The following is a 6,042-nucleotide window of genomic DNA, read 5'->3' as shown; positions in this document are numbered from 1 at the left end:
AAGGACAAGAGCAAGAGAAGAGAAAGATACAAGTGATGGACACATAGTGAGATAAAAACTTTTTAAAGGTCCATTGAGTTAGCAAGTCAGTGGCCAGTAAGAAGAGGCTTCCCCCCCCCACTCCTTTCATAACTCTAAGTTTTTAAAGAGATAAGCCTGAAAGTTGCCAAAGGAGCCTCTTCACACACACACTCCATGGAATGGTTCTTATTGACTTGTTTCTAAAAATATGGCTCATGGGGTACAACTTTCTATCCTTGGATTCTAATTTCCACTCAAGTGAAGGCAACAAGCATTTATTAAGTGTGTACAATGTACTTGGCATATAACTGCTCTCAAGGAGTTCACAGTCTGTTGGTAGAGATATCATGCAAACAATAATGTATAGTATAAGACATTCAGGATGATTTGGAGATGATCTCAGGGGGGAAAAAGCACCTGAATTAATGAGGACTAGGAAAAGCTTCTTATAAAAAGTAGGATTTTAGCTGAGACTTGAAAGAAGTCAGAGAAGTGATGAGGAGATGAGGAGTGATAGAATTCCAGGCATGGAAAATTCCAACTCCTGAAAATGGGAGATACCATGTTATGAGAGAAACAGCAAGTGACCAGAGTCACTGGACCAAAGAATATGAAGGGTAAGAAAGGGATTTAGTGGCCAGTTTATAAAAAGGTATAAAAAAATCAAAACAGGATTTTATATTTGATCCTGGAAGCAATAAGGATCCATTGGAATTTACTGAACAGGGTGTAACATGGGCAGACTTGCACATTAGGAAAATCAGTTTGAAAGCTGAGCAGAGGAAAGACTAGAGCAGGGAGGGAATTGAATCACGGAGACTAATCAGCAGGCAGGACTATTGCAGTAGTCCAGCATAAGGAGATGAGGAAGTTAAGTAAGTCAAAAGCTGTTTCAGTCAATTTGACTCTTCATGACCCCATTTGGGATCTTCTTGGCAAAGATCCTGGAGTGGTTTGTCATTTCCTTCTCCAGTTCATTTTACAGATGAGGAACTGAGGCAAAGAAGGTTAAATGACTTGCCCAGGTCACACAACTAGTAAGTATCTGAGACTGGATTTGATCTCGGCTTCTTCTGACTCTGAGCCCTGCCTTCTATCCACTATATCACCCACCTGCCCAACTGACACATGTGTTATATAAATTTTAGCTGTTATTAACTGGTATTGCATCCAGTCTAAGGAACTGACTCCAGTATGTGAAGAATTAACTTATTTCATAAGTAGGCTAAGTAGGGAGAAGTTTAGAATCAACCTATATTGATTGTGTTTAGAACACTGCCTTCCCCATATACCTCTTTTTCTTTTGGGGGTCTTATAAGGAAAGAGTATTACTAATTTTTAAGTACTAATTAAATGAGATCTGTTATTTGAGTTGTCATAAATTCCATCAATGGCAGTTAATGATAATGCCTACAAGTTTTTCAAGTTTCTTAGGATGTGGTTTGTTCAAGCCATGAGACTTGAATTAATTTAGAACTGTTAGATTCTTCTTTACTATCTCCAAAAATACTTTTGGCTTAATTTTCCTCAACCATAACTCTGCTACCCTTTTCAAGTCTAAAGATTGTTCTTTTTTGACAAAGATAACAAGAAACATAGGAGACAAGTTAGTCCTTCTCTGATGGCAATTAACAGTATATATCAAGTGAAGGACCTATTTTTCTCCCCTTCTTGCTGAATATCAAAATGCTCTTCCTCAAGATACAGATATCATTTTGCTGTCTTTCTTCCCTATATTTCTCTTGTGAATTAAAGAGCATCATTCCTGGGTGTCTTAGCTAATTTATTTTATAAAATTTGGCCCTGTAATTTTATCTGAACATTTTTCTCCCTCACTTTCTAATTTCATCTAAAAACACTTTTGAATAGATCAGCAAGTCTCTGGCCAAACACATTTTTCCTAGTCCTCATGAGATTCATTTCAACTTTAGCCAAGATTTCATCTCATTTGGGAATTTCAAGCTATGATCTGGAATGCAAATTCTATTCTTTTACACTGTCTATGTAGCCAGCTGTTCATCTCCCACATCCTTTTCCCTCCACAGTCCCAAAAGTCACTTAGAAGCAATAATAAAACACACCATCTGTGCCCTCTAACACTTTCACTTTTTTTGATATAGTATTACATTTTACTTTTTAATTAAATTTTTTTTCAATCAACAAGAATTTATTTATCCTTATTCTTTGTTTTCTTTGGGGTTATCCACCTACTGGCTTATCACTAGTTCAAAAGATATGCATAGTTTAGCAACTTTTGTGGCATAATTCCGAGTAATTTTTTTTCTATAATGTTTGAACCAACCCATAGTTTCATCAATACTGTTTTCCCACAGCTTCTACAGCATCTGTCAGTATCCTATTTTCACCCATTATGGGTGTGGAGTAGAATCTTAGAGCTGTTATAATTTGATTTCTATAATTATTAGTTATTTGAAACATTTTAAAATATAGCTATAGATAGCTTGGATTTCTTCCTTTAAGAATTTCTTACTCATATCCTTTGACCATTTATTAATTAGGAAATAGTTCTCATTCTTATAAATTTGAATTCATTCCTTATATAGATGTTCGAGGAGCTTATCAAAACTTAAAAACTACACTAAGACTTTTGGGACACACTATATATTGTAGAAATTAGACTTGTTTTAAAGAAATTTAGATATTTTTCTCAGCTAACTTTCTTTTCTAATCTTATCTGCATTGGTATTGTTAACAAAAATCTTTTAAATTGTATGTAATAAAAATTATTTTATCTTCTGTGATTCTTTATGTTTTATATGATTATGAATTCTCCCCTATGCATAGTTCTGAAAGTCAAATTCTTCTTTGCTCTTCTAATTTATTTATTATGCAACCTTTTCCATCTAGGTCACATCCCTATTTGAAGTCTATATTGGTAGATGATATGACTTTAATCTGTTTCTCCAAGAAGAAAATTCCGTCTAGGTCTTACAAATCACTGAGATAAGGTGAAAGCTGAGATTAGGATTCATGTTCTTAACTATGAATTGATATAGCCATTGATGTTTAATTCTATAAAGTTCACTGCTTTTCTGGATTCAATCAGGTCTTTGGTTTCATTTGTTCATTCAGTTTTTGTCTTACGCACTCGCAGAAACAAATATAAGACCTTAAGGATATTTAATTGCCAACTCAAAAAAATGCATATACAGCACACTTTAAAATTTGATTGGATTAACATTTAAATTTGATTAACACTTGATTTGATTGATTAAATTTGATTAACATTTAAATTTGATTAACATTTTTTCCATTATTTTCTTGAGTCAAGACAATCAATAAAAATAATATCAAGCCCTGTTTTGTAGTGTTTGCTGAAAATACTCATTTTGAAATATGAGTTGAAATGAAAGTTTAACAATCATCTCTCTATAAGCCACCATCAACAAGTTGTGGCACACATCTGGTTAACAGGTCGTTAGAGACTGACTATTATAGGGAACCTCAGAATCCAGGGGATCAAATCAATTCAAGAATGAAGAATGGTTAGGAAATATGTAGTGCCTTAAATATGGGTTCAGTTATCCAAGAGTTAGATAGTAGAGAAAAGTGAAATTTTTAGAGTCAAAGGCAAAGGTCTCCTAGTCTAATTAGTTCTAAAAGGGGGAACTGGTGGTCCTCAAGATGACAATGTGTTTTAGCAAGACCTAAGGTCCAAGACTGGATTCTTTATAAGGCTGAGAGAAGATTGCCTGCTAGGCTAGTGGTCCTGGGGTCTAGTAAGCAGATACTAACATTACCACTAAAGTAGAGGTCACCATGAGTGAGGAGGATGAGAGAAACAAGGTGCTTGGACCAATATGGCAAATGAACCACAGAGTCATTGTTTAATTTCAGAGTTGGATATCATCTTCCTCATCTGGACCATGTATAACCAACACATTTATTTTTAGGATCATAAATCTTGAGCCTCAAATCGTAAATCTCAAACTTCAAAGTATATCTCATCTAACTATCTTAGTATATAGAAGAAGAAACTGAGGATCAATCAGGCTAAATTTCATGATGCAGGTCACACACAGAGTATGCATCCGGGCAAAATTTGAACTCAGGTGCTTTCAGAGTTCAGAACTCAGGTCCACTGTATCAGTATAATGTAGATCAGTTTAGGTATCTGATCAAACATGGATATATACTATTTACCTGTTAACTCTTCTTGAATGCAATATTCCCACCTTTCCAGTAACTGTTTCAGTTGCCTCAGACTCCTCCTGTGGAGGGGTGCCTTAACTAAGAAGTCTGGAAAGAGTGAGTGTATACCCACTGTCCTCAAGGGCTGGCACACCAGCCTGTGAACTAGGAAAGAGAACAAAGGTTTCTATATTGATAAACAAAAAAGTGGAGATTAAAAGGCCTAGTTTCCTCTTCTCTGCATCAGCATATAACTATTTTTCAAAAAGATCAGAAAAACTGACCCCTCCCAATTCTAATGGAAAGCTCATCCTGCCTTTTGAAGAGTCACAATCAACACATTTCCAAAGTGAGGCTTATTTTTAACTTACTTCTCAAATGGTACAAATAAGAGAGAGAGGAGTACATTTTAATTTTTTTCAAATACTGTTTTTAATGAGTGACTTTAGGCCTTAGAACGTCCAAAGTGAGCTTACTATTGATAAAGGAGGAAGGAAAAGAGAGATTGAGAGTGGAAGGGTGTGGTAAAATAGCAAGGTCAATGTCAAAAAAGAATGATGACAGCAAAGTTTGTTCAAGTTCTATAGATAACAACAGATTCAGTTCCTTCATTTGGTAAAGACTTAAAGGAAATAACTCAGACAGTAATACCCACCATAATACATTTATTATGCATAAACATGGAGAGTCTGGGCTAATATCTTTCCAACAAATAGAACCTGAATGAGTAGTAAAGATTATTCTAAATATTCCTTCGTCAGCGGAAAGCTTACCTTCCACAAGCAAAGCAGTCCTCAATCCTAGTAGCAATGAGATTTAGTGGGGTCTCTAACCCTGTGTAAAAAGAAAACTTTCTGTTTCCCTTGTATAGTGCCAGGAAAACTCTCTGCCAAAAATAAAATGACCTTTCTCTATTCCATCCCCCACTACTTCCCACCAATTAGCAGGGATTAAATTATAAAGAATCCCACAGCCCTTGTCTCAACATTTTATTCTCTTAGGATGATGGTAGTGGTGTGGTGGTGATGATGATGATGATGTTGGTGACATAGGTAGCTAGATGACAAAATGGATAGTGTAGAACTCAGACTCAGAAAGAATTGAGCTCAAATCCCACCTTAGACACTTTCTAGCAGTGTTGTTATTTAGTAGTTTAGTTATCTCCAATTCTTCATGACTTTATTTGCATGTTTCTTGGGCAGAGATACTATGGGGTTTTCCATTTCCTTCTTTGACTCATTTTACAGATGAAGAAACTGAGACAAACAGGGTTATATGACTTGCTCAAGGTCATGCAGATAATAAGTATTGGGCTAGATTTGAAATCAGGTTATCCTGACCTAGGCCAGCCTTTTACATACTGCACCATTGATTGCCTTACACCAGCAGTGTAACCCTGGGCAAATCACTTAATCTCTCTCAGTCTCAGTTTCCTTATCTGAAAAATGAGGATAACAACAACTCCTTCACAATGTTGTGCTGGGGACCAAATAAGGTCCTGCAAACCCTTGTAGCACCATATAATTGCTCATGATTACTTATGATAGGGGGAGGATTGATTCCATAGTAGGCAAGAACCAGGTTATTTGTTTTAAAGATTTAACTGTAAATGATGTGGACAAGGGTGAATGTTAGCAGAAACCCTGATTGGGCTCCTCCTCTAGATAACTGTCCTGAGGTTTTATGTCTCCAGACTAGAACTGAATGTGTCTATCCAGCTGGGTTCTGGGCTCCACAAAAAAACTCTTGTGAAATTCCTCTTGTAGATCTCAAAGAATCATGTTTCTCTAGCAGCTCATTAAATGACTAATTTCTCCTAGTCTAATCACTTTGTTTCCAAAAAATTCTTTATCCTGACTGTACTTGTCA

The sequence above is a fragment of the Macrotis lagotis genome, chromosome 1 (assembly GCF_037893015.1).
Source record: "Macrotis lagotis isolate mMagLag1 chromosome 1, bilby.v1.9.chrom.fasta, whole genome shotgun sequence".
Classification (NCBI taxonomy): Eukaryota; Metazoa; Chordata; class Mammalia; order Peramelemorphia; family Peramelidae; genus Macrotis; species Macrotis lagotis.
This window is presented reverse-complemented; position numbering follows the sequence as displayed.